This window comes from Toxotes jaculatrix, chromosome 6, assembly GCF_017976425.1.
Source record: "Toxotes jaculatrix isolate fToxJac2 chromosome 6, fToxJac2.pri, whole genome shotgun sequence".
Taxonomy (NCBI): Eukaryota; Metazoa; Chordata; class Actinopteri; family Toxotidae; genus Toxotes; species Toxotes jaculatrix.
This window is the reverse complement of record NC_054399.1, coordinates 27044629-27072620: the sequence shown is the minus strand read 5'-3', so window position 1 is coordinate 27072620 and position 27992 is coordinate 27044629. Positions and strand designations below refer to the sequence as shown.

General features: G+C 46.1%; 1 pseudogene; it reads left to right on the top strand.

Moving 5' to 3' along the window:
• Positions 1-27992, top strand: part of LOC121182861 — a 178289-nt pseudogene that overhangs the window by 147845 nt on the left and 2452 nt on the right.

The following is a 27992-nucleotide window of genomic DNA, read 5'->3' as shown; positions in this document are numbered from 1 at the left end:
CCTTTTTGTGGTACTTTTTGTCAAGTTGAAGTTGGTGTTCACGGTTGTTAAGAGTGTACAGGGCTTGGAGTTTTGACCAGGGTCAGTTTTGACCGATCCTCAGCGGAGCAAGATAGAGACATGGGACCTTGTCCTACCCCCCCATTTGTGTGCACCCCGAGTCCAACGGTACCACCCTTGAGTCTCTAGGACTTAGGGTTCTGGAGTTATGAGCATTTGAAGTTCCCCCATATAAGTCAGTTGGGAGAGTGCAAATCTGCCTAAGTGTGAAAGGCCAAAAGTGTTCCCCCAGAAAGTGTTTAGGAACACATTTCAGAGCCCTAGGAGTGGTTTGGACCCCCCTTTTTGTGGTACTTTTTGTCAAGTTGAAGTTTGTGTTCACGGTTGTTAAGAATGTACAGGGCTTGGAGTTTTGACCAGGGTCAGTTTTGACCGATCCTCAGCGGAGCAAGATAGAGACATGGGACCTTGTCCTACCCCCCCATTTGTGTGCACCCCGAGTCCAACGGTACCACCCTTGAGTCTCTAGGACTTAGGGTTCTGGAGTTATGAGCATTTGAAGTTCCCCCATATAAGTCAGTTGGGAGAGTGAAAATTTGGGGTTTTAACCAGAGTCAGTTTTGACCGATCCTCAGCTGAGAAAGATAGAGACATGGGACCTTGTCCTACCCCCCCATTTGTGTGCACCCCGAGTCCAACGGTACCACCCTTGAGTCTCTAGGACTTAGGGTTCTGGAGTTATGAGCATTTGAAGTTCCCCCATATAAGTCAGTTGGGAGAGTGAAAATTTGGGGTTTTAACCAGAGTCAGTTTTGACCGATCCTCAGCTGAGAAAGATAGAGACATGGGACCTTGTCCTACCCCCCCATTTGTGTGCACCCCGAGTCCAACGGTACCACCCTTGAGTCTCTAGGACTTAGGGTTCTGGAGTTATGAGCATTTGAAGTTCCCCCATATAAGTCAGTTGGGAGAGTGAAAATTTGGGGTTTTAAACAGAGTCAGTTTTGACCAATCCTCAGCTGAGAAAGATAGAGACATGGGACCTTGTCCTACCCCCCCCATTTGTGTGCACCCCGAGTCCAACGGTACCACCCTTGAGTCTCTAGGACTTAGGGTTCTGGAGTTATGAGCATTTGAAGTTCCCCCATATAAGTCAGTTGGGAGAGTGAAAATTTGGGATTTTAACCAGAGTCAGTTTTGACCGATCCTCAGCTGAGAAAGATAGAGACATGGGACCTTGTCCTACCCCCCCATTTGTGTGCACCCCGAGTCCAACGGTACCACCCTTGAGTCTCTAGGACTTAGGGTTCTGAAGTTATGAGCATTTGAAGTTCCCCCATATAAGTCAGTTGGGAGAGTGAAAATTTGGGGTTTTAAACAGAGTCAGTTTTGACCAATCCTCAGCTGAGAAAGATAGAGACATGGGACCTTGTCCTACCCCCCCATTTGTGTGCACCCCGAGTCCAACGGTACCACCCTTGAGTCTCTAGGACTTAGGGTTCTGGAGTTATGAGCGTTTGAAGTTCCCCCATGTAAGTGAGTTGGGAGAGTGAAAATTTGGGATTTAACCAGGGTCAGTTTTGACCGATCCTCAGCGGAGCAAGATACAGACATGGGACCTTGTCCTACCCCCCCATTTGTGTGCACCCCGAGTCCAACGGTACCACCCTTGAGTCTCTAGGACTTAGGGTTCTGGAGTTATGAGCATTTGAAGTTCCCCCATATAAGTGAGTTGGGAGAGTGAAAATTTGGGATTTAACCAGGGTCAGTTTTGACTGATCCTCAGCGGAGAAAGATAGAGACATGGGACCTTGTCCTACCCCCCCATTTGTGTGCACCCCGAGTCCAACGGTACCACCCTTGAGTCTCTAGGACTTAGGGTTCTGGAGTTATGAGCATTTGAAGTTCCCCCATATAAGTCAGTTGGGAGAGTGAAAATTTGGGGTTTTAAACAGAGTCAGTTTTGACCAATCCTCAGCTGAGAAAGATAGAGACATGGGACCTTGTCCTACCCCCCCATTTGTGTGCACCCCGAGTCCAACGGTACCACCCTTGAGTCTCTAGGACTTAGGGTTCTGGAGTTATGAGCATTTGAAGTTCCCCCATATAAGTCAGTTGGGAGAGTGAAAATTTGGGGTTTTAACCAGGGTCAGTTTTGACCGATCCTCAGCGGAGAAAGATAGAGACATGGGACCTTGTCCTACCCCCCCATTTGTGTGCACCCCGAGTCCAACGGTACCACCCTTGAGTCTCTAGGACTTAGGGTTCTGGAGTTATGAGCATTTGAAGTTCCCCCATATAAGTCAGTTGGGAGAGTGAAAATTTGGGGTTTTAACCAGAGTCAGTTTTGACCGATCCTCAGCTGAGAAAGATAGAGACATGGGACCTTGTCCTACCCCCCCATTTGTGTGCACCCCGAGTCCAACGGTACCACCCTTGAGTCTCTAGGACTTAGGGTTCTGGAGTTATGAGCATTTGAAGTTCCCCCATATAAGTCAGTTGGGAGAGTGAAAATCTGCCTAAGTGTGAAAGGCCCAAAGTGTTCCCCCAGAAAGTGTTTAGGAACACATTTCAGAGCCCTAGGAGTGGTTTGGACCCCCCTTTTTGTGGTACTTTTTGTCAAGTTGAAGTTGGTGTTCACGGTTGTTAAGAGTGTACAGGGCTTGGAGTTTTGACCAGGGTCAGTTTTGACCGATCCTCAGCGGAGCAAGATAGAGACATGGGACCTTGTCCTACCCCCCCATTTGTGTGCACCCCGAGTCCAACGGTACCACCCTTGAGTCTCTAGGACTTAGGGTTCTGGAGTTATGAGCATTTGAAGTTCCCCCATATAAGTCAGTTGGGAGAGTGAAAATTTGGGGTTTTAACCAGAGTCAGTTTTGACCGATCCTCAGCTGAGAAAGATAGAGACATGGGACCTTGTCCTACCCCCCCCATTTGTGTGCACCCCGAGTCCAACGGTACCACCCTTGAGTCTCTAGGACTTAGGGTTCTGGAGTTATGAGCATTTGAAGTTCCCCCATATAAGTCAGTTGGGAGAGTGAAAATTTGGGGTTTTAACCAGAGTCAGTTTTGACTGATCCTCAGCGGAGCAAGATAGAGACATGGGACCTTGTCCTACCCCCCCATTTGTGTGCACCCCGAGTCCAACGGTACCACCCTTGAGTCTCTAGGACTTAGGGTTCTGGAGTTATGAGCATTTGAAGTTCCCCCATATAAGTCAGTTGGGAGAGTGCAAATCTGCCTAAGTGTGAAAGGCCAAAAGTGTTCCCCCAGAAAGTGTTTAGGAACACATTTCAGAGCCCTAGGAGTGGTTTGGACCCCCCTTTTTGTGGTACTTTTTGTCAAGTTGAAGTTTGTGTTCACGGTTGTTAAGAATGTACAGGGCTTGGAGTTTTGACCAGGGTCAGTTTTGACCGATCCTCAGCGGAGCAAGATAGAGACATGGGACCTTGTCCTACCCCCCCATTTGTGTGCACCCCGAGTCCAACGGTACCACCCTTGAGTCTCTAGGACTTAGGGTTCTGGAGTTATGAGCATTTGAAGTTCCCCCATATAAGTCAGTTGGGAGAGTGAAAATTTGGGGTTTTAACCAGAGTCAGTTTTGACCGATCCTCAGCTGAGAAAGATAGAGACATGGGACCTTGTCCTACCCCCCCATTTGTGTGCACCCCGAGTCCAACGGTACCACCCTTGAGTCTCTAGGACTTAGGGTTCTGGAGTTATGAGCATTTGAAGTTCCCCCATATAAGTGAGTTGGGAGAGTGAAAATTTGGGGTTTTAAACAGAGTCAGTTTTGACCAATCCTCAGCTGAGAAAGATAGAGACATGGGACCTTGTCCTACCCCCCCATTTGTGTGCACCCCGAGTCCAACGGTACCACCCTTGAGTCTCTAGGACTTAGGGTTCTGGAGTTATGAGCATTTGAAGTTCCCCCATATAAGTCAGTTGGGAGAGTGAAAATTTGGGGTTTTAACCAGGGTCAGTTTTGACCGATCCTCAGCGGAGAAAGATAGAGACATGGGACCTTGTCCTACCCCCCCATTTGTGTGCACCCCGAGTCCAACGGTACCACCCTTGAGTCTCTAGGACTTAGGGTTCTGGAGTTATGAGCATTTGAAGTTCCCCCATATAAGTCAGTTGGGAGAGTGAAAATCTGCCTAAGTGTGAAAGGCCAAAAGTGTTCCCCCAGAAAGTGTTTAGGAACACATTTCAGAGCCCTAGGAGTGGTTTGGACCCCCCTTTTTTGTGGTACTTTTTGTCAAGTTGAAGTTTGTGTTCACGGTTGTTAAGAGTGTACAGGGCTTGGAGTTTTGACCAGGGTCAGTTTTGACCGATCCTCAGCGGAGCAAGATAGAGACATGGGACCTTGTCCTACCCCCCCATTTGTGTGCACCCCGAGTCCAACGGTACCACCCTTGAGTCTCTACGACTTAGGGTTCTGGAGTTATGAGCATTTGAAGTTCCCCCATATAAGTCAGTTGGGAGAGTGAAAATTTGGGGTTTTAAACAGAGTCAGTTTTGACCAATCCTCAGCTGAGAAAGATAGAGACATGGGACCTTGTCCTACCCCCCCATTTGTGTGCACCCCGAGTCCAACGGTACCACCCTTGAGTCTCTAGGACTTAGGGTTCTGAAGTTATGAGCATTTGAAGTTCCCCCATATAAGTCAGTTGGGAGAGTGAAAATTTGGGGTTTTAAACAGAGTCAGTTTTGACCGATCCTCAGCTGAGAAAGATAGAGACATGGGACCTTGTCCTACCCCCCCATTTGTGTGCACCCCGAGTCCAACGGTACCACCCTTGAGTCTCTAGGACTTAGGGTTCTGGAGTTATGAGCGTTTGAAGTTCCCCCATGTAAGTGAGTTGGGAGAGTGAAAATTTGGGATTTAACCAGGGTCAGTTTTGACCGATCCTCAGCGGAGCAAGATACAGACATGGGACCTTGTCCTACCCCCCCATTTGTGTGCACCCCGAGTCCAACGGTACCACCCTTGAGTCTCTAGGACTTAGGGTTCTGGAGTTATGAGCATTTGAAGTTCCCCCATATAAGTGAGTTGGGAGAGTGAAAATTTGGGATTTAACCAGGGTCAGTTTTGACTGATCCTCAGCGGAGAAAGATAGAGACATGGGACCTTGTCCTACCCCCCCATTTGTGTGCACCCCGAGTCCAACGGTACCACCCTTGAGTCTCTAGGACTTAGGGTTCTGGAGTTATGAGCATTTGAAGTTCCCCCATATAAGTGAGTTGGGAGAGTGAAAATTTGGGGTTTTAAACAGAGTCAGTTTTGAACAATTCTCAGCTGAGAAAGATAGAGACATGGGACCTTGTCCTACCCCCCCATTTGTGTGCACCCCGAGTCCAACGGTACCACCCTTGAGTCTCTAGGACTTAGGGTTCTGGAGTTATGAGCATTTGAAGTTCCCCCATATAAGTCAGTTGGGAGAGTGAAAATTTGGGGTTTTAACCAGGGTCAGTTTTGACCGATCCTCAGCGGAGAAAGATAGAGACATGGGACCTTGTCCTACCCCCCCATTTGTGTGCACCCCGAGTCCAACGGTACCACCCTTGAGTCTCTAGGACTTAGGGTTCTGGAGTTATGAGCATTTGAAGTTCCCCCATATAAGTCAGTTGGGAGAGTGCAAATCTGCCTAAGTGTGAAAGGCCAAAAGTGTTCCCCCAGAAAGTGTTTAGGAACACATTTCAGAGCCCTAGGAGTGGTTTGGACCCCCCTTTTTGTGGTACTTTTTGTCAAGTTGAAGTTTGTGTTCACGGTTGTTAAGAATGTACAGGGCTTGGAGTTTTGACCAGGGTCAGTTTTGACCGATCCTCAGCGGAGCAAGATAGAGACATGGGACCTTGTCCTACCCCCCCATTTGTGTGCACCCCGAGTCCAACGGTACCACCCTTGAGTCTCTAGGACTTAGGGTTCTGAAGTTATGAGCATTTGAAGTTCCCCCATATAAGTCAGTTGGGAGAGTGAAAATTTGGGGTTTTAACCAGAGTCAGTTTTGACCGATCCTCAACGGAGAAAGATAGAGACATGGGACCTTGTCCTACCCCCCCATTTGTGTGCACCCCGAGTCCAACGGTACCACCCTTGAGTCTCTAGGACTTAGGGTTCTGGAGTTATGAGCATTTGAAGTTCCCCCATATAAGTCAGTTGGGAGAGTGAAAATTTGGGGTTTTAACCAGAGTCAGTTTTGACCGATCCTCAGCTGAGAAAGATAGAGACATGGGACCTTGTCCTACCCCCCCATTTGTGTGCACCCCGAGTCCAACGGTACCACCCTTGAGTCTCTAGGACTTAGGGTTCTGGAGTTATGAGCATTTGAAGTTCCCCCATATAAGTCAGTTGGGAGAGTGAAAATCTGCCTAAGTGTGAAAGGCCCAAAGTGTTCCCCCAGAAAGTGTTTAGGAACACATTTCAGAGCCCTAGGAGTGGTTTGGACCCCCCTTTTTGTGGTACTTTTTGTCAAGTTGAAGTTGGTGTTCACGGTTGTTAAGAGTGTACAGGGCTTGGAGTTTTGACCAGGGTCAGTTTTGACCGATCCTCAGCGGAGCAAGATAGAGACATGGGACCTTGTCCTACCCCCCCATTTGTGTGCACCCCGAGTCCAACGGTACCACCCTTGAGTCTCTAGGACTTAGGGTTCTGGAGTTATGAGCATTTGAAGTTCCCCCATATAAGTCAGTTGGGAGAGTGCAAATCTGCCTAAGTGTGAAAGGCCAAAAGTGTTCCCCCAGAAAGTGTTTAGGAACACATTTCAGAGCCCTAGGAGTGGTTTGGACCCCCCTTTTTGTGGTACTTTTTGTCAAGTTGAAGTTTGTGTTCACGGTTGTTAAGAATGTACAGGGCTTGGAGTTTTGACCAGGGTCAGTTTTGACCGATCCTCAGCGGAGCAAGATAGAGACATGGGACCTTGTCCTACCCCCCCATTTGTGTGCACCCCGAGTCCAACGGTACCACCCTTGAGTCTCTAGGACTTAGGGTTCTGAAGTTATGAGCATTTGAAGTTCCCCCATATAAGTCAGTTGGGAGAGTGAAAATTTGGGGTTTTAACCAGAGTCAGTTTTGACCGATCCTCAACGGAGAAAGATAGAGACATGGGACCTTGTCCTACCCCCCCATTTGTGTGCACCCCGAGTCCAACGGTACCACCCTTGAGTCTCTAGGACTTAGGGTTCTGGAGTTATGAGCATTTGAAGTTCCCCCATATAAGTCAGTTGGGAGAGTGAAAATTTGGGGTTTTAACCAGAGTCAGTTTTGACCGATCCTCAGCTGAGAAAGATAGAGACATGGGACCTTGTCCTACCCCCCCATTTGTGTGCACCCCGAGTCCAACGGTACCACCCTTGAGTCTCTAGGACTTAGGGTTCTGGAGTTATGAGCATTTGAAGTTCCCCCATATAAGTCAGTTGGGAGAGTGAAAATCTGCCTAAGTGTGAAAGGCCCAAAGTGTTCCCCCAGAAAGTGTTTAGGAACACATTTCAGAGCCCTAGGAGTGGTTTGGACCCCCCTTTTTGTGGTACTTTTTGTCAAGTTGAAGTTGGTGTTCACGGTTGTTAAGAGTGTACAGGGCTTGGAGTTTTGACCAGGGTCAGTTTTGACCGATCCTCAGCGGAGCAAGATAGAGACATGGGACCTTGTCCTACCCCCCCATTTGTGTGCACCCCGAGTCCAACGGTACCACCCTTGAGTCTCTAGGACTTAGGGTTCTGGAGTTATGAGCATTTGAAGTTCCCCCATATAAGTCAGTTGGGAGAGTGAAAATTTGGGGTTTTAACCAGAGTCAGTTTTGACCGATCCTCAGCTGAGAAAGATAGAGACATGGGACCTTGTCCTACCCCCCCATTTGTGTGCACCCCGAGTCCAACGGTACCACCCTTGAGTCTCTAGGACTTAGGGTTCTGGAGTTATGAGCATTTGAAGTTCCCCCATATAAGTGAGTTGGGAGAGTGAAAATTTGGGGTTTTAAACAGAGTCAGTTTTGACCAATCCTCAGCTGAGAAAGATAGAGACATGGGACCTTGTCCTACCCCCCCATTTGTGTGCACCCCGAGTCCAACGGTACCACCCTTGAGTCTCTAGGACTTAGGGTTCTGGAGTTATGAGCATTTGAAGTTCCCCCATATAAGTCAGTTGGGAGAGTGAAAATTTGGGGTTTTAACCAGGGTCAGTTTTGACCGATCCTCAGCGGAGAAAGATAGAGACATGGGACCTTGTCCTACCCCCCCATTTGTGTGCACCCCGAGTCCAACGGTACCACCCTTGAGTCTCTAGGACTTAGGGTTCTGGAGTTATGAGCATTTGAAGTTCCCCCATATAAGTCAGTTGGGAGAGTGAAAATCTGCCTAAGTGTGAAAGGCCAAAAGTGTTCCCCCAGAAAGTGTTTAGGAACACATTTCAGAGCCCTAGGAGTGGTTTGGACCCCCCTTTTTTGTGGTACTTTTTGTCAAGTTGAAGTTTGTGTTCACGGTTGTTAAGAGTGTACAGGGCTTGGAGTTTTGACCAGGGTCAGTTTTGACCGATCCTCAGCGGAGCAAGATAGAGACATGGGACCTTGTCCTACCCCCCCATTTGTGTGCACCCCGAGTCCAACGGTACCACCCTTGAGTCTCTACGACTTAGGGTTCTGGAGTTATGAGCATTTGAAGTTCCCCCATATAAGTCAGTTGGGAGAGTGAAAATTTGGGGTTTTAAACAGAGTCAGTTTTGACCGATCCTCAGCTGAGAAAGATAGAGACATGGGACCTTGTCCTACCCCCCCATTTGTGTGCACCCCGAGTCCAACGGTACCACCCTTGAGTCTCTAGGACTTAGGGTTCTGGAGTTATGAGCATTTGAAGTTCCCCCATATAAGTCAGTTGGGAGAGTGAAAATTTGGGGTTTTAACCAGAGTCAGTTTTGACCGATCCTCAGCTGAGAAAGATAGAGACATGGGACCTTGTCCTACCCCCCCATTTGTGTGCACCCCGAGTCCAACGGTACCACCCTTGAGTCTCTAGGACTTAGGGTTCTGGAGTTATGAGCGTTTGAAGTTCCCCCATGTAAGTGAGTTGGGAGAGTGAAAATTTGGGATTTAACCAGGGTCAGTTTTGACCGATCCTCAGCGGAGCAAGATACAGACATGGGACCTTGTCCTACCCCCCCATTTGTGTGCACCCCGAGTCCAACGGTACCACCCTTGAGTCTCTAGGACTTAGGGTTCTGGAGTTATGAGCATTTGAAGTTCCCCCATATAAGTGAGTTGGGAGAGTGAAAATTTGGGATTTAACCAGGGTCAGTTTTGACTGATCCTCAGCGGAGAAAGATAGAGACATGGGACCTTGTCCTACCCCCCCATTTGTGTGCACCCCGAGTCCAACGGTACCACCCTTGAGTCTCTAGGACTTAGGGTTCTGGAGTTATGAGCATTTGAAGTTCCCCCATATAAGTGAGTTGGGAGAGTGAAAATTTGGGGTTTTAAACAGAGTCAGTTTTGACCAATCCTCAGCTGAGAAAGATAGAGACATGGGACCTTGTCCTACCCCCCCATTTGTGTGCACCCCGAGTCCAACGGTACCACCCTTGAGTCTCTAGGACTTAGAGTTCTGGAGTTATGAGCATTTGAAGTTCCCCCATATAAGTCAGTTGGGAGAGTGAAAATTTGGGGTTTTAACCAGGGTCAGTTTTGACCGATCCTCAGCGGAGAAAGATAGAGACATGGGACCTTGTCCTACCCCCCCATTTGTGTGCACCCCGAGTCCAACGGTACCACCCTTGAGTCTCTAGGACTTAGGGTTCTGGAGTTATGAGCATTTGAAGTTCCCCCATATAAGTCAGTTGGGAGAGTGCAAATCTGCCTAAGTGTGAAAGGCCAAAAGTGTTCCCCCAGAAAGTGTTTAGGAACACATTTCAGAGCCCTAGGAGTGGTTTGGACCCCCCTTTTTGTGGTACTTTTTGTCAAGTTGAAGTTTGTGTTCACGGTTGTTAAGAATGTACAGGGCTTGGAGTTTTGACCAGGGTCAGTTTTGACCGATCCTCAGCGGAGCAAGATAGAGACATGGGACCTTGTCCTACCCCCCCATTTGTGTGCACCCCGAGTCCAACGGTACCACCCTTGAGTCTCTAGGACTTAGGGTTCTGAAGTTATGAGCATTTGAAGTTCCCCCATATAAGTCAGTTGGGAGAGTGAAAATTTGGGGTTTTAACCAGAGTCAGTTTTGACCGATCCTCAACGGAGAAAGATAGAGACATGGGACCTTGTCCTACCCCCCCCATTTGTGTGCACCCCGAGTCCAACGGTACCACCCTTGAGTCTCTAGGACTTAGGGTTCTGGAGTTATGAGCATTTGAAGTTCCCCCATATAAGTCAGTTGGGAGAGTGAAAATTTGGGGTTTTAACCAGAGTCAGTTTTGACCGATCCTCAGCTGAGAAAGATAGAGACATGGGACCTTGTCCTACCCCCCCATTTGTGTGCACCCCGAGTCCAACGGTACCACCCTTGAGTCTCTAGGACTTAGGGTTCTGGAGTTATGAGCATTTGAAGTTCCCCCATATAAGTGAGTTGGGAGAGTGAAAATCTGCCTAAGTGTGAAAGGCCAAAAGTGTTCCCCCAGAAAGTGTTTAGGAACACATTTCAGAGCCCTAGGAGTGGTTTGGACCCCCCTTTTTTGTGGTACTTTTTGTCAAGTTGAAGTTTGTGTTCACGGTTGTTAAGAGTGTACAGGGCTTGGAGTTTTGACCAGGGTCAGTTTTGACCGATCCTCAGCGGAGCAAGATAGAGACATGGGACCTTGTCCTACCCCCCCATTTGTGTGCACCCCGAGTCCAACGGTACCACCCTTGAGTCTCTACGACTTAGGGTTCTGGAGTTATGAGCATTTGAAGTTCCCCCATATAAGTCAGTTGGGAGAGTGAAAATTTGGGGTTTTAAACAGAGTCAGTTTTGACCAATCCTCAGCTGAGAAAGATAGAGACATGGGACCTTGTCCTACCCCCCCATTTGTGTGCACCCCGAGTCCAACGGTACCACCCTTGAGTCTCTAGGACTTAGGGTTCTGGAGTTATGAGCATTTGAAGTTCCCCCATATAAGTGAGTTGGGAGAGTGAAAATTTGGGATTTAACCAGGGTCAGTTTTGACCGATCCTCAGCGGAGCAAGATAGAGACATGGGACCTTGTCCTACCCCCCCATTTGTGTGCACCCCGAGTCCAACGGTACCACCCTTGAGTCTCTAGGACTTAGGGTTCTGGAGTTATGAGCATTTGAAGTTCCCCCATATAAGTCAGTTGGGAGAGTGCAAATCTGCCTAAGTGTGAAAGGCCAAAAGTGTTCCCCCAGAAAGTGTTTAGGAACACATTTCAGAGCCCTAGGAGTGGTTTGGACCCCCCTTTTTGTGGTACTTTTTGTCAAGTTGAAGTTTGTGTTCACGGTTGTTAAGAATGTACAGGGCTTGGAGTTTTGACCAGGGTCAGTTTTGACCGATCCTCAGCGGAGCAAGATAGAGACATGGGACCTTGTCCTACCCCCCCATTTGTGTGCACCCCGAGTCCAACGGTACCACCCTTGAGTCTCTAGGACTTAGGGTTCTGAAGTTATGAGCATTTGAAGTTCCCCCATATAAGTCAGTTGGGAGAGTGAAAATTTGGGGTTTTAACCAGAGTCAGTTTTGACCGATCCTCAACGGAGAAAGATAGAGACATGGGACCTTGTCCTACCCCCCCATTTGTGTGCACCCCGAGTCCAGCGGTACCACCCTTGAGTCTCTAGGACTTAGGGTTCCGGAGTTATGAGCATTTGAAGTTCCCCCATGTAAGTGAGTTGGGAGAGTGAAAATTTGGGATTTAACCAGGGTCAGTTTTGACCGATCCTCAGCGGAGCAAGATACAGACATGGGACCTTGTCCTACCCCCCCATTTGTGTGCACCCCGAGTCCAACGGTACCACCCTTGAGTCTCTAGGACTTAGGGTTCTGGAGTTATGAGCATTTGAAGTTCCCCCATATAAGTGAGTTGGGAGAGTGAAAATTTGGGGTTTTAAACAGAGTCAGTTTTGACCAATCCTCAGCTGAGAAAGATAGAGACATGGGACCTTGTCCTACCCCCCCATTTGTGTGCACCCCGAGTCCAACGGTACCACCCTTGAGTCTCTAGGACTTAGGGTTCTGGAGTTATGAGCATTTGAAGTTCCCCCATATAAGTCAGTTGGGAGAGTGAAAATTTGGGGTTTTAACCAGGGTCAGTTTTGACCGATCCTCAGCGGAGAAAGATAGAGACATGGGACCTTGTCCTACCCCCCCATTTGTGTGCACCCCGAGTCCAACGGTACCACCCTTGAGTCTCTAGGACTTAGGGTTCTGGAGTTATGAGCATTTGAAGTTCCCCCATATAAGTCAGTTGGGAGAGTGAAAATTTGGGGTTTTAAACAGAGTCAGTTTTGACCAATCCTCAGCTGAGAAAGATAGAGACATGGGACCTTGTCCTACCCCCCCATTTGTGTGCACCCCGAGTCCAACGGTACTACCCTTGAGTCTCTAGGACTTAGGGTTCTGGAGTTATGAGCATTTGAAGTTCCCCCATATAAGTGAGTTGGGAGAGTGAAAATTTGGGGTTTTAAACAGAGTCAGTTTTGACCAATCCTCAGCTGAGAAAGATAGAGACATGGGACCTTGTCCTACCCCCCCATTTGTGTGCACCCCGAGTCCAACGGTACCACCCTTGAGTCTCTAGGACTTAGGGTTCTGGAGTTATGAGCATTTGAAGTTCCCCCATATAAGTCAGTTGGGAGAGTGAAAATTTGGGGTTTTAACCAGGGTCAGTTTTGACCGATCCTCAGCGGAGAAAGATAGAGACATGGGACCTTGTCCTACCCCCCCATTTGTGTGCACCCCGAGTCCAACGGTACCACCCTTGAGTCTCTAGGACTTAGGGTTCTGGAGTTATGAGCATTTGAAGTTCCCCCATATAAGTGAGTTGGGAGAGTGAAAATCTGCCTAAGTGTGAAAGGCCAAAAGTGTTCCCCCAGAAAGTGTTTAGGAACACATTTCAGAGCCCTAGGAGTGGTTTGGACCCCCCTTTTTTGTGGTACTTTTTGTCAAGTTGAAGTTTGTGTTCACGGTTGTTAAGAGTGTACAGGGCTTGGAGTTTTGACCAGGGTCAGTTTTGACCGATCCTCAGCGGAGAAAGATAGAGACATGGGACCTTGTCCTACCCCCCCATTTGTGTGCACCCCGAGTCCAACGGTACCACCCTTGAGTCTCTAGGACTTAGGGTTCTGGAGTTATGAGCATTTGAAGTTCCCCCATATAAGTCAGTTGGGAGAGTGAAAATTTGGGGTTTTAACCAGAGTCAGTTTTGACCGATCCTCAGCTGAGAAAGATAGAGACATGGGACCTTGTCCTACCCCCCCATTTGTGTGCACCCCGAGTCCAACGGTACCACCCTTGAGTCTCTAGGACTTAGGGTTCTGGAGTTATGAGCATTTGAAGTTCCCCCATATAAGTCAGTTGGGAGAGTGAAAATTTGGGGTTTTAAACAGAGTCAGTTTTGACCAATCCTCAGCTGAGAAAGATAGAGACATGGGACCTTGTCCTACCCCCCCATTTGTGTGCACCCCGAGTCCAACGGTACCACCCTTGAGTCTCTAGGACTTAGGGTTCTGGAGTTATGAGCATTTGAAGTTCCCCCATATAAGTCAGTTGGGAGAGTGAAAATCTGCCTAAGTGTGAAAGGCCCAAAGTGTTCCCCCAGAAAGTGTTTAGGAACACATTTCAGAGCCCTAGGAGTGGTTTGGGCCCCCCTTTTTGTGGTACTTTTTGTCAAGTTGAAGTTGGTGTTCATGGTTGTTAAGAGTGTACAGGGCTTGGAGTTTTGACCAGGGTCAGTTTTGACCGATCCTCAGCGGAGCAAGATAGAGACATGGGACCTTGTCCCACCCCCCCTATTTGTGTGCACCCCGAGTCCAACGGTACCACCCTTGAGTCTCTAGGACTTAGGGTTCTGGAGTTATGAGCATTTGAAGTTCCCCCATATAAGTGAGTTGGGAGAGTGAAAATTTGGGATTTAACCAGGGTCAGTTTTGACCGATCCTCAGCGGAGCAAGATAGAGACAAGGGACCTTGTCCTAGCCCCCATTTGTGTGCACCCCGAGTCCAACGGTACCACCCTTGAGTCTCTAGGACTTAGGGTTCTGGAGTTATGAGCATTTGAAGTTCCCCCATATAAGTGAGTTGGGAGAGTGAAAATTTGGGATTTAACCAGGGTCAGTTTTGACCGATCCTCAGCGGAGCAAGATAGAGACAAGGGACCTTGTCCTAGCCCCCATTTGTGTGCACCCCGAGTCCAACGGTACCACCCTTGAGTCTCTAGGACTTAGGGTTCTGGAGTTATGAGCATTTGAAGTTCCCCCATATAAGTGAGTTGGGAGAGTGAAAATCTGCCTAAGTGTGAAAGGCCCAAAGTGTTCCCCCAGAAAGTGTTTAGGAACACATTTCAGAGCCCTAGGAGTGGTTTGGACACCCTTTTTGTGGTACTTTTTGTCAAGTTGAAGTTGGTGTTCACGGTTGTTAAGAGTGTACAGGGCTTGGAGTTTTGACTAGGGTCAGTTTTGACCGATCCTCAGCGGAGCAAGATAGAGACATGGGACCTTGTCCTAACCCCCCATTTGTGTGCACCCCGAGTCCAACGGTACCACCCTTGAGTCTCTAGGACTTAGGGTTCCGGAGTTATGAGCATTTGAAGTTCCCCCATATAAGTGAGTTGGGAGAGTGAAAATTTGGGATTTAACCAGGGTCAGTTTTGACCGATCCTCAGCGGAGCAAGATACAGACATTGGACCTTGTCCTACCCCCCCATTTGTGTGCACCCCGAGTCCAACGGTACCACCCTTGAGTCTCTAGGACTTAGGGTTCTGGAGTTATGAGCATTTGAAGTTCCCCCATATAAGTCAGTTGGGAGAGTGAAAATTTGGGGTTTTAACCAGAGTCAGTTTTGACCGATCCTCAGCTGAGAAAGATAGAGACATGGGACCTTGTCCTACCCCCCCATTTGTGTGCACCCCGAGTCCAACGGTACCACCCTTGAGTCTCTAGGACTTAGGGTTCTGGAGTTATGAGCATTTGAAGTTCCCCCATATAAGTCAGTTGGGAGAGTGAAAATTTGGGGTTTTAAACAGAGTCAGTTTTGACCAATCCTCAGCTGAGAAAGATAGAGACATGGGACCTTGTCCTACCCCCCCATTTGTGTGCACCCCGAGTCCAACGGTACCACCCTTGAGTCTCTAGGACTTAGGGTTCTGGAGTTATGAGCATTTGAAGTTCCCCCATATAAGTCAGTTGGGAGAGTGAAAATCTGCCTAAGTGTGAAAGGCCCAAAGTGTTCCCCCAGAAAGTGTTTAGGAACACATTTCAGAGCCCTAGGAGTGGTTTGGGCCCCCCTTTTTGTGGTACTTTTTGTCAAGTTGAAGTTGGTGTTCATGGTTGTTAAGAGTGTACAGGGCTTGGAGTTTTGACCAGGGTCAGTTTTGACCGATCCTCAGCGGAGCAAGATAGAGACATGGGACCTTGTCCTACCCCCCCATTTGTGTGCACCCCGAGTCCAACGGTACCACCCTTGAGTCTCTAGGACTTAGGGTTCTGGAGTTATGAGCATTTGAAGTTCCCCCATATAAGTCAGTTGGGAGAGTGAAAATTTGGGGTTTTAACCAGAGTCAGTTTTGACCGATCCTCAGCGGAGAAAGATAGAGACATGGGACCTTGTCCTACCCCCCCATTTGTGTGCACCCCGAGTCCAACGGTACCACCCTTGAGTCTCTAGGACTTAGGGTTCTGGAGTTATGAGCATTTGAAGTTCCCCCATATAAGTCAGTTGGGAGAGTGAAAATCTGCCTAAGTGTGAAAGGCCCAAAGTGTTCCCCCAGAAAGTGTTTAGGAACACATTTCAGAGCCCTAGGAGTGGTTTGGACCCCCCTTTTTGTGGTACTTTTTGTCAAGTTGAAGTTGGTGTTCACGGTTGTTAAGAGTGTACAGGGCTTGGAGTTTTGACCAGGGTCAGTTTTGACCGATCCTCAGCGGAGCAAGATAGAGACATGGGACCTTGTCCTACCCCCCCATTTGTGTGCACCCCGAGTCCAACGGTACCACCCTTGAGTCTCTAGGACTTAGGGTTCTGGAGTTATGAGCATTTGAAGTTCCCCCATATAAGTCAGTTGGGAGAGTGAAAATTTGGGATTTAACCAGGGTCAGTTTTGACCGATCCTCAGCGGAGCAAGATAGAGACATGGGACCTTGTCCTAGCCCCCCATTTGTGTGCACCCCGAGTCCAACGGTACCACCCTTGAGTCTCTAGGACTTAGGGTTCTGGAGTTATGAGCATTTGAAGTTCCCCCATATAAGTCAGTTGGGAGAGTGAAAATTTGGGATTTAACCAGGGTCAGTTTTGACCGATCCTCAGCGGAGCAAGATAGAGACATGGGACCTTGTCCTAGCCCCCATTTGTGTGCACCCCGAGTCCAACGGTACCACCCTTGAGTCTCTAGGACTTAGGGTTCTGGAGTTATGAGCATTTGAATTTGCCCCATATAAGTCAGTTGGGAGAGTGAAAATTTGGGGTGTTAACCAGAGTCAGTTTTGACCGATCCTCAGCGGAGAAAGATAGAGACATGGGACCTTGTCCTACCCCCCCATTTGTGTGCACCCCGAGTCCAACGGTACCACCCTTGAGTCTCTAGGACGTAGGGTTCTGGAGTTATGAGCATTTGAAGTTCCCCCATATAAGTCAGTTGGGAGAGTGAAAATTTGGGGTTTTAACCAGAGTCAGTTTTGACCGATCCTCAATGGAGAAAGATAGAGACATGGGACCTTGTCCCCCCCCCCCCCGTTTGTGTGCACCCCGAGTCCAACGGTACCACCCTTGAGTCTCTAGGACTTAGGGTTCTGGAGTTATGAGCATTTGAAGTTCCCCCATATAAGTGAGTTAGGAGAGTGAAAATCTGCCTAAGTGTGAAAGGCCCAAAGTGTTCCCCCAGAAAGTGTTTAGGAACACATTTCAGAGCCCTAGGAGTGGTTTGGACCCCCCTTTTTGTGGTACTTTTTGTCAAGTTGAAGTTTGTGTTCACGGTTGTTAAGAGTGTACAGGGCTTGGAGTTTTAACCAGGGTCAGCTTTGATCGATCCTCAGGGGAGAAAGATAGAGACATGGGACCTTGTCCTACCCCCCCATTTGTGTGTACCCCGAGTCCAACGGTACCACCCTTGAGTCTCTAGGACTTAGGGTTCCGGAGTTATGAGCATTTGAATATCCCCCATATAAGTGAGTTGGGAGAGTGAAAATTTGCCTAAGGGTGAGAGGCCAAAAGTGTTCCTCCAGAAAGTGTTTAGGAGCACGTTTCAGAGCCTTAGGAGTGTTTTGGACCCCTCTTTTTGTGGTACTTTTTGTCAAGCTGAAGTTGCTGTTTAGGGTTGTAGTGAGTGTACATGGCTTGGTGTTTTAACCAGGGTCAGCTTTGACCGATCCTCAGGGGAGAAAAATAGAGACATGGGACCTTGTCCTACCCCCCCATTTGTGTGCACCCCGAGTCCAACGGTACAACCCTTGAGTCTCTAGGACTTAGGGTTCTGGAGTTATGACCATGTGAAGTTCTCCCATATAAGTGAGTTGGGAGAGTGAAAATTTGGGGTTTTAACCAGAGTCAGTTTTGACCGATCCTCAGCTGAGAAAGATAGAGACATGGGACCTTGTCCTACCCCCCCATTTGTGTGGACCCCGAGTCCAACGGTACCACTCTTGAGTCTCTAGGACTTAGGGTTCTGGAGTTATGAGCATTTGAAGTTCCCCCATATAAGTGAGTTGGGAGAGTGAAAATTTGGGATTTAACCAGGGTCAGTTTTGACCGATCTTCAGCGGAGCAAGATAGAGACATGGGACCTTGTCCTACCCCCCCATTTGTGTGCACCCCGAGTCCAACGGTACCACCCTTGAGTCTCTAGGACTTAGGGTTCTGGAGTTATGAGCATTTGAAGTTCCCCCCTATAAGTGAGTTGGGAGAGTGAAAATTTGGGGTTTTAACCAGAGTCAGTTTTGACCGATCCTCAGCTGAGAAAGATAGAGACATGGGACCTTGTCCTACCCCCCCATTTGTGTGCACCCCGAGTCCAACGGTACCACCCTTGAGTCTCTAGGACTTAGGGTTCTGGAGTTATGAGCATTTGAAGTTCCCCCATATAAGTGAGTTGGGAGAGTGGAAATTTGGGGTTTTAACCAGGGTTAGTTTTGACCGATCATTGGGACTGGGAACCTTGCGATAATTGCTCAGATTTTTATTGTTATTGATCCAAGCCTGAGGGGCTAAGAGCCGCACATGTGAAGCATGTAAAAATTATGGAAAAAATTATCATTTAAGTGAAAGACATGAAAAGATCGCTGTGAAAGAGACCTTTGGGTTCTTTGCATAACCACTCTTTGCTTGTGTGTAGCCAGGAAGAAGTGACAGTCATACATCCAGTAATTATTGTTTGAATGACTGTCAGCGTGTAGTGTCAGCCCTTTTAATAGGGGGAGGGGGTCTTTGCCCTTTCTGACACACTTGGGTGTGAGTTTGAATCCTCACCTACACTACCCAAAGAAATGTGGTAATGTAAATAACCCAGATAACACCAAGAAGCTTAAAACATAATTTAGGTAGTATATTGTTTCTCTTAAAACATATTTATATATTTGCTGTTGCAGATTACTTATACATAAATGTCATTTTTTAAAAATATTCTTTCCTATCATGCTGATCCGAGGGGGATTTAATGATCTCGCTGCATCATTTTTGTCTCATCTTGGATTGTCTTTGATAGAGCGCATTAAATTTCTCTCCTGTACAGGCCCTTCATATGTTCAGAGTGGAGGCTCCTCATGAGGCCTACAGACAGATCCATGTTGTGGAGGATTCAGATGACTTTAATCACCACTATTCATCATGTGGAAGAGAAAGGAAGGATCCACAGATCCGTGTCTCCATACTTCCCTCTTCAACGTTCCACACAGTCTCTTCATCCTTCTTCTACCAATGGATCAGGTCAAACACTGACACCAGCAGTATTTGGGGGAATGGTGGAGTCCCTATCTGTCTGTCTGTATAATTCACTACTCTAACAGCAGGAATGATGCATCTACAAAAGCTGCTTCCCAGTTAAAGCACCAGCTCCCCCAGTTGTAGCATGATTACCTTTTCTAGTTGTTACTTAAACTGTTATTTGAGTTGAAATAGATGTACTTGTTAATTTCAGACTCTTCCTTTGGTCTCGTAAAGCCTGTGTGGAAGCCCTTAACAACACTGTGATTTTGGTATGATTGGGGAGAAGGCACAGGTTCAGCATGGTAGATTTTCAGATGTCCAAAGGTCACAGCATTATGGGCCATATTCTTTGAAGGAGGCAGCTTCAGAAAGAGGCCACATCCTCTGCGCTCAGGTTTTTACGTGGCTCATATCAAGACCGGAGTGAACTATGTGGAATAATCATTATGTGTTTGTATTTAGATCTACCCACTGCAGAGGAGCTGATGAGGCCCATCCGCCCAGAGAGGGACCATATCAGAGGGTTCACCCTCCAGCCTATCTGGTTAGGACTAAATCTTTGAGTTATTCAAAATGGTCACATCACAAAACATTAGTTTGATCATTCACAGGTTGGTCCAGTTTTCACATAAAGTATCTCAGATTGGTGGATTTTCAGATTTGGGGACATTATGCACTCATGTCAAATCATCAGCAGTCTAATCTTGATAACTCAGTTGTCCACATAAATAGGGGCCCAGGGCCTTGCTCAGTCTGAAATTCAAATTCAAGATGTATCCAAGACTTTACAGTTTGAAGTCTGTGAATGAGATTTTTTTGGATATAATTTCAGTTTAAGATGAGTTAGAACCAGAAGCTGAAAACACTGGCTAAAGTTCAGTATTTAATTAGCAAGTGACATTAGCAGACTTTCAGGGCACATATTCTGTTTTTCTTCAGGGTGGCCTGCGGGACCTTTAGTATATCTCCTTCTTGCAAAAGCTCTTCCTTTGTAAAAGGAGTCTGACAAATGCACTTGTTGCCATCTCTAAACCCACAGGCAAAAGAAAAGGTCAACATCCTGTACAGACATATAGAAAGAATGTTTTCAGTGTTCAGAACTGGGGGCAAACTGTTTTGGGACTGTTGAGTGTAGTGCCTCAAAAAAACCCTTTCTTTCAGCTCCAAACCTGAATTTAGTTAAAAGAAAGTTACAACAGTAACACAAGTTTTACTTACAGTGCTGTGGAACTTTACCAAGAGAAAACATGCTGCTCCTTGGAAAGGACTTTCCCAGATGTGACAGAGTCACAAGTGAAGCAACCAGGAAAGACTGACCCTGTCGTGGGAATAAAGGGAGCCAAGGAACCGACTAGCCACCCATCCAGCTCCTCAGACCATCCCAACCATGACCTGACATGGAGCATCAGAGAGGAAGTGGACAGGCTGATGGAGGATCACTACAAGTCTTCTTCTTACATGTCGTCTGAGGCTGGCAACGTTAGGAAACAAATGGTGGGACAAAATTCACACTCTTCTCCGTTTCAGCAGATAACATTATGGAAACATAAAATTATATAAATATATATATTAGAAAATTAACCGTTACTTAGAATAGGCTAATTGTGTAGAGCATAAACAGTTCAAATTTATCTAATGTTAGAGTGACATTGGCTGAAAATAGGCTTAGATGCTGCTTAGATACATAGAAGCTGGACCAACACCAATATGTACCAATGAACTTTTTTTTTTTTTGGAAGCAAGAAAACCTTTTTTTTCTGTAAAATATTTAATTACAGTATTGTTTAACCATGGTTTAATTACTAATAATAATAATTATGGACATTTTTCCCAGGCCTTCCGTAGCTCCACCATTTCTCACCCTTCTACATCTTCAGTGAAGAAGCCCACAGTGGCCCCTAGGAGAGGCAGAAAAATAGAGGGGAGAACAGCAGCAACTTCCAAGTCATCGGGGACCAGTAGAGCTGCTGCTACAGCCAAAACCCGTTCTCCACAGAGTCCGTCAAAAGCTGAGTCCGCGAAGAGCCAAGACAAAGATGACTACACAGGTTATTAGTGACCCTCACATGCAAATCATCAAGTTACCAAAACTGCTCTGATAATTCAAGATGAGGATTTGTCTTATACTGATGATACTGTTATATATTATACCATGATACAGATGCTATACAAAATATTCAACCCCTTTATTTCTTGCACATTTCATTGTTTAATGTTTTGTTCTTGTGCTTTAAAGCTATGCAAATTTTTTTTATCCTATTTATGTTCAGTTGCCATTGAAGTTTGATTTTGATTTCTGAAGCCCTGCGTGCCTGCAGGAGCCAGTTGTGGAGCTTTGGAGTCAGTGTGTGTGTGTGTTTTTTTTTTTATGTAAAGGCACTGAATGACTTTTGTCTGATTATCTGAGGCAGATGTGAAGGTGAGCAGTGAGCTGGTGGCATCTGTTCAGTCCTTAGTGGCTGTCCTCCAGCAGCAGATAGACACCAGCAGTCACCAGGACACCAGACTGACACACAGTCCTCTGAAGAACAATGTAAGAAAATACTTAAAATATGAAATCCCTGCAAAAATATTGTCAGTGTGCAGATTTAAACTTAAAGTTTACATAATCAGGACAGTGTATACTCAGTATTCTCACCGCTTGGTGATCCATGCAGATGGTGTGGAGGATCACTGTTTCTGTTTTTCAGGGTGGGGACACAGTATTTAGAGTGTGACGAGGAGACAGTCTCATCAGAGTTTGCGAGACTGTCGTGATTCATGACAGACTAAAAGTAACCTGTATATATACATTTTAATATCTCTGTTTTTAAAGTGCAAATGCAAAGTAATCAAATGAATTAAATTCATCACTCAGCCCTAACTGTCAGTGTTTGCAGGTGAGATGCCAGCGAACGATCATGTGAACGTTGCTGCGCTACTGAATCCTTCTGAACGATTGCATCGTGTAACAGTATTATGTTACTTCATCTGATACTGGTGTTGATGTCTGACTTGCAGAGGGATGAGGGCAGCTCTTTGGTGGACGAGCTGAGAGTCCAGCTGGCTCAGAAGGAGAGGGAGATACAAATGATGAAAGGAGGAGCAGAGAAGCTCGACTCCCTCAGACAGCAGAACTACCTGCTGCAAAGCAAGGTGCGCAAACATTCACAACACACAAACTTTCAAAACAAAATATGAATCAGCTACTTGTTTGTTTTAAAAAATATTCCTTTGAAATTCATATTGTGTCACATATTGTGTGTTTACCACACTGTGTGATTTAGCGCAGGGGCAGTTGGCTGTAGACTATTTTATTTGCTGTAAGTTGGACTATGAATTATCAACATTCAGAACACCTCATTCTCAGGTTTAGCTGTAGCAGGACCCTCAAGGGTGAATATCCAACAGTGAATGGTTGTAGTGCTGTTGCCACTTTTTCACAATATTTGTCAGCGTTTAAAAGCACAACCACCTGTGAGACTCTCAGTCAAGTATTTTGCCCACTTTGTTGTGTCGTAGATTTATCGAATAGAATTTTAAATGGATAAAACTGCCATTTCTGCCCTTATCTTGAGGGAATGATGAATGTCCTTGAAGAATATCTGTTCCAGAGTGGATGTGACCTGAGACTGGACGTGACTTATGACTCCAGCATAGTAGTGACCCAAAGCATGCAGCCAAGGCAAAGCTGGAGTTACTGTAGAAGCTGAAAGAGCAACAGATGGTTGAGACTGGAGTTAGGCTCAGGGTGATGTTTTGTGTGATCACTTTAGTGTGGGTGTTACAGACTTTGGTTTGAAAAACACACCTGACAGGACATAACAGCTCAACAAAGCTCATAAAAAATGCAGGGTTAAGGATTGAGAAACAAGGAAAGGAACGTAAACAAGGTTATAACTAAAGCCCTGATAGTATATGTATATGATAGTAGCTTTGCATCTATTTTCAGCTGTGTTTTGCAGGCACACTGTGCTTCTACTGCTTGTTGAAAGACAGATTTGCAGATGGTCAGTGCTGAAGAACTCTGAATCAGATACAACAGAAGTGGCCGGTCATGCCTTGTAGTAGCAGTGGTACATCAATATGTAGTAAATAAGCTGTGTTGTTGGTTTTTTCTTTTTTTGACTCCTCAGCTACGAAGTGCAGAAAGAACCAGTCAGAGGAGGAGATGGGCCGAGGCCACAGACCCTGCAACAGAGTAAAAACTCCAACAGATAGATAAAGAAATGAAAGAGCAGGAGGCGCTCATAAAAGGTTACCAGCAGGTTTGTCTCCCTGAACTCTCTTACTTTGACTGTCCTCAGTGCTCATGTCTGTCCTTAGAGGACTAGTGTAGGATTTAGAGGGATCTACTGGCAGAAATAGAACATAATACTAATATTGGGGTAATAACTTAAAACTATGATTGCAGAACAACCTTGTGACTGAAAGTCTTTTATGAAGCTTCCCACTCTAATTCTCAGCACGGATCAGGGCGACTCCTGTGCGTGTGACGTCGCTGTTTTACAACAAAGTCAAAATGATGGTATTTTTTAAACAAGTGTTTAACAGTGGTGAAATTCAAATAGCTGAAAATTGTTTTTGTAGTGTAGGTTATTCAGGCAAATAACTTTCTGGGGTTGTATACAGCATTGTGCAAAAACAATTTTAGACATTTAGATTCTTATCCATCATGAAATACCATTAGTGAGGTGTATGATCAGCAACAAGAACACGGAGTCCTGCAGCAGATGATATGGCCCCCACATCACTGAGTCAGTCTGGGATTATATGAAAAGACAGAAGCAACAGAGAAATTAAAAATTTTCTGTAGCGTACCACTGAGTAACATGCCTCTCCCCCCAAAGTGATGGTAGCCAGATGGTGGCCTGACACTCATCATGTTACTATCACATGACTAGATCTCGAGCATTGTCACACACTGAAAGTAAGATTAATGAGACAGTGCTGAGTTTGTGATCACTAAGGAGCTTCCATCATCACAGTAATCAAAGAGTGGTGCGAGTAAAGTAAAAAGCATCCTGATAATCCGAAGCCCGGCAGAACAGGACACAGCTTTGAAGCACCACATACATTTTTTGTTTTCTTCTTGTGTTTTTTTTAATGTTTGCACTGTTACACCACAGTAAAACTAAGGTACTTTACAGGAGAATGAGAAGCTGTACTTGCAGTTGAAGGCTCAGCAGGCAAAGAGTAAAGCCAACGAGGAGGCCATGTTTAAGGAAAACCAGAGGCTGCTGAGTGAGCTGGATTTCACAAGGTGGGTTCAGGGTACATTATTGTTTGTACGTGTCTACAAAATAAAAATTTCCATTCAAAATGAACACTGGCCCAATTAGGAAACTTTACACATGGTTTTTAAATGTTTTTATGGTTTTTGTTTATCAGGGAGCAGCTGCGTAAAACCCCAAGGCCTGTGGGAAATATCTGTTTGATGGATCACACTCAACGCATTGCAGACTTGTTAGCTCAAGTACATACATTTCAGGTAAATCCCACTATCACTGAATTACTGTTTGAATGGCAATCTGTTTCAGCCCCATCACTTATCTCTTATAAAAATATGTGTCTGTGTGCAGAGGAATGAGGCTAGGCTGTCTGAGGACATTCACAGACTGAAACAGGAGAAGCAGGCTCTGGAGGTAGACCTGCAGCTGATGAAGAAAGAGAGAGACCTGGCTAAAGCCAAGGCCATCTCCACTTCAGGTAAGACTGGATACAAGACAGGGCTAGAGGTGGAATGACCACAGAAAACTTGGATGTTAAAAGATTAGAAGCAGATCCCAGTTTTTATAAGACCCTTTTTTTTTTACTGTATGTGCATAAGTGATCTTTGTACAACGTGTATCCATCCTAAATGTGCCAGGTGATAAGACCTTTGAGATACGTGTATTGGAGGACAAGCACCGAGAGGAAGTGTCGGCCTTGAAGAAGAAGCTGCAGTGGTTTGCTGAGAACCAGGAGCTGCTGGACAGAGACGCTGGCAGACTGAAGGCTGCCAGCAGAGATAAACCAGCTCAAAGAGCAGGTGAGGCTGAGCAGTCACATGATGTTTATATACTAATTCTCATTTCATTTACCTTCAGGATAAGGTATACAAAGTCTTCATTTCACTGGGTTATCACGTCAGTTCATAGTGTTTATGTGTAGGGTTGGAAAAAAGAATACAGAGGCTTCAGGAAGTAACTTTTTGAACACTTTATTTTGTTGTAGATTGAACTGTACATGAATAAAACTTCCGTTTTTGCCCATCAGTAGACACTCAGTAACCCATAGTGAAAACGTGCTTTTAGAAATTTTGAGAACATGGTCAGGTGCATCCTCTTTGCTTTCATTATCCCCAGGATGAGTCGAGGACTCAGTTGGAGTCCCTGAATGGAACTGATTGAACATACTGAAGTACTTCAGTTATGATTCATTATTTTTTTCAAATAGCTGTATGACAATTGTTAGAAAGCTTCAGCACCCCCCGTGTGCGATCACGTGATGCGACGTTGACGTCATCGCGCGACGTTTCTGTTCTGCCGCGACAAGGACGCGCATAATCCGAGGACAGTGTACTTCGATAGTTAATAGTCAGTCTATAACGCACATAATCCTGATAGTACCTGCAGTTCCAGCCGCTGATGTTTCCAGTTTCAAGTCGCTGATGAAACGTGAGTGTTGCTGTGTCGTATTGTTAAGTTTGTTTACTTATTACCGAGTCGCTATGCTAGTTAGCACTGTGTATTTTTCCGCCGCACGTCGCGGCGTCGTAAGGCTGCATGAAGTTCACTCGTGTATTTACATGTCGGTTCATTTCTATGTGAACAGTAAAGTCATGTGGCGTTATATTGAAAGAGGGAAATGAGAGGAGGTTGTATGTTTGATGTAGAACTTTATTTGAGCCCATGTTAAGTTGTTTATATTTTTTGTGTGCTCCTTAGTTGCATTTAATGAGGCGGTATAATGTGTGTGTGTGTCGATGAATTAGCTGAATGCTGTTTTATTGCTTATTTTAGACTACTGTGATGCTGTGAACATCAAAGAGCAATAAATACAACTGGAGCACTGTTCCAAATCCTGTACTTCTTTACCTGTGTCCTGACCGACACAACATCTTGTCTGCTGTTGAACATTTGAGTAATCAGCGTACCAGCTTCCTACCTAACAACAATGTAACAGGTAAAAGGGGTTTCTCGTAGTGAGAATCACCACCTGAATCTGCAGCTCCCTCCTGCTTTATGGAGCTTTATGGTGAGTGTCAGTTCATTGTTTAACTGTCTGACCCACAACTCTACTGTTCTGATTCAGTCTCACCGTTCTCGGGCAGCTGTTTTCAGCAGAAGCTGTAAAAAAAACCCACTGTCCCAACACCTGCTCAGCATCAAACAGATACATTAGAGGCTGAGTTATTGTATCGGTTAAGATTTGCCTTTGGTACCTTAAACCATCTCCCAGAAGGTAAAGGCTCATAGAGTGATTGCAGTGACTGGTGTTCTTTCCTCTCTATAATCTTCACTGCAGTTTGTACAAGACGTAATGTTTGGTGGAATTAACAGCACCATCAGTGCTCCTCCTCTGCTTGGATGCAAACTGCCTGGGATCCAACACTGGATTAATCTGAGCTCCAAGCAGGGAAACAGTGTATTTTTTAGGTTTGTTTGTTTGTTTTTTTCCAGAGTGCTGGGACAGTGTGTGTGGGTCCAGTGCCTGCTGAACACAAATGCATTTTGTAGTGTTTTGTCATCACCAGCTGTAAAAGGAGCAGAAACCTTGTGCTATCAGCTATAATGTGGAGCTGAAAGACAGTTTACACTTTCTCAGTCTAACCTTGTGTGCTGTGTTGGAGATAACAGGTCGTCCTTATTTCAGGTGGAAAAACTGAAAACTGAAAAAGAAGCAGCGAGCAGCTCCGAAAGACAAAAGAGAAATCGGTGGAAACAAAGAAGATGCAGGACCTGGAGAGACAGGTTTCTCACAACAAACAAACAAACAAGCCCCCCCCCCCCCCCTCACAGGTTTATGTCTCTTCATAGTTTAAAGAGTCTTTCTCTCTTTACCAGGTGAAGGAGCTGGTGAAGATACTAAGACACAGAAACCCAAACTTCCTGCCTGCTCTTATCTACGCCGCAGCTAGTGCTGGAGGCAAGGAGCACGCCGACGCTGCTAAGACGTCTCCGCCCGGCCGCATCACCACTCTGCTGGAGCGGAGGATTCAGCGTCTGGAAGCGGAGCTGGAGAACCGTGATGAAAAGGCCAAACACAGTCTGAGGGCCATGGAACAACGGTTCCACAGAGTGAAGGTACATTTTGTCACAAGGTGGGTTTTGTCAACATTGTAATATCTGAGCTGTGTGGTAGTAACTTGCCAGTGTTTACTCAACAATTAAAATATTTTAGTGTTATCAAAGCAGCATTTTGTTACACTTATATCTACAGCACAATAGAGTGGGCAAAAGGCGAGGAGGTTTGAAATGAGATAAAATTAATAACACAAAAATGAAAAATAAAGTCCATGAGATTCTTCCAGTAACTGGATGTGCCTTTGTGTTGCTTTGTGTAGCTGCACTACAAGCAGCAGATCTCAGAGCTGGAGCAGCAGCTGGAGCAGAAACAGCAGGTTGAAGCAGCAAACTCAGCACCTGAGACAAAGCCGTGGATGTCACAGGTTCAAACTCTGGAGGAGGAGCTACAGGGGGCGAAGGAAACCCACCAAGAGAAAGAAAAAGCCCTTCACAGCCAGGTTGAGTCTCTTCAGCAGCAGCTCGTAAACAAGGTAGGTTAATAAAAACTGTTACAGTAGTTCTAGCACGCTGTTACAGGCTGGTCTGTGGTGTGACAATGAAGGGTTTGTTAAACACAACCTTTAGAGAGAAAAGGTTGAGAGAAATATGACTATAAATATTCTTTTTTTCTGACTTGAATCGGATTAAGCAAAAGCCAAATCTTACCTGCCCGTGCAACCTGATTGTAAACCCCTCCC